Source organism: Fragaria vesca, linkage group LG6, assembly GCF_000184155.1.
Source record: "Fragaria vesca subsp. vesca linkage group LG6, FraVesHawaii_1.0, whole genome shotgun sequence".
Taxonomy (NCBI): Eukaryota; Viridiplantae; Streptophyta; class Magnoliopsida; order Rosales; family Rosaceae; genus Fragaria; species Fragaria vesca.
Window position 1 is genome coordinate 13,287,816 of NC_020496.1, and position 1,412 is coordinate 13,289,227.

Sequence of the window (1,412 nt, forward strand, 5' to 3'; positions counted from 1 at the left end):
TTTTTCAAAATTTCTATTTAGTTATGCCCTTCTTTATGTTAATATATATATATATATATCTGAAGAGTTTATTTGGTTCATGTCACTTCAGGCTCACACAGGGATTTTTCTGCAATCCTACAATCCTGACAATGCTAGTGATAATTTGTTGGGTAAAAAGTACTGAACACATTTCATCAATACTTGTATGTGTACTATTTGCACTTGCTAATTACTACTTTTGATTGAAATTTGCAATCATAGATCCAAATGGAGAGCTAGGGGTGTATTTGGATGGCCTTGCGAATGCAAGTGATGCTCAGGTTTATGTGAAGGAGAATCCAATTGGGGTGCCATCAATTTCATCTGACCATCCTGATTGGAATTTCTACTTCGAAGTCCTTCAAGGGTTTAAGGGAGAAAGTGAGGAAAAGACTACGTCTCAGCAACGAGAGTCTTGAGATTTTTTCTGGATGTGAACTTGATGTATTTGCTGACATTTTAACATCTGCTTCTGTATCATTTTCTGATGTACTGGCTGGCATTTTATTTTCATATGCTGTATCATTTTCAAATGTTTCTATTTCTCTCTATGTCCTCTTTCTATCAGTGTAATTACCACAGCCAAATGTTTGGGAATCTAATGTTAAATAGTTATGCAAATTGATCTTAAGTTCTTAACCCTTTGGTTGCATTGATTTGGTATATATTTTATAGGATCAATGTGAATGTAGTGGGAAGTGTTGTTTGTGTATATCATACGCTCTTGATTGATGTCCTTACTCAATACTGTTACATTATCATAGTTTACCCTCATCTGTTTATTTTGTCTTTCAATCCATCTGAAGTGGTACCTAATTTTTGTCATGTCACTGCAGTACTCGCACACAGGGATATTCCTGAATTCCTGCATTGCTGATGAAATCGTTACTGCATTTTGTAATAAAGAGAAACATATTGCACAGTGTTCATTTAAGTTTGTGCTGTTGGGGTTTGTTGCATAGAGCATACATTTAAATCTCCTATTAGCCAAAACACTTTAAGTGTTGTAGAATAAATGGCTTGTTTTTAGAGAAAATTAGATAAAAACCCAAAATACTAGACCTCTTTTAAGATAAACCCATATATATTTTTCTTTTATTTTACACCCATTCCACATAAGCAAACATAACATATAGAGCAAATGTCTATAATTAATAGTTTTCTTCATTTTTCGGTTTTTCTCTGATTTACCCTTCAGACAGTAGAAAGCACCCTTTAGACAGTAGAAAACTAAATTTGGTATCTTTCTCAATTTTAGCATCAATTTGAAACTCAAATACTGAGCTAAAATTTAGTTGGATTTAACTTTGTCATAATCAATTACATTCTTTAATTTCTCATCTTGTTATTACTAACTTCAGTGTGTGTGTATATATATATATATATATATA

General features: G+C 32.4%; 1 non-coding gene across 1 annotated transcript in view; it reads left to right on the forward strand.

Moving 5' to 3' along the window:
- The window catches only part of LOC101309171, a 1,551-nt gene extending 1,093 nt beyond the window's left edge, over positions 1–458 (forward strand). The window contains exons 2-3 of the transcript XR_184901.1: positions 92–152; positions 244–458. This is a non-coding gene — a transcript (uncharacterized LOC101309171). The remainder of the gene's footprint in view (positions 1–91; positions 153–243) is intronic.
- Positions 459–1,412: the final 954 nt, after the last annotated feature.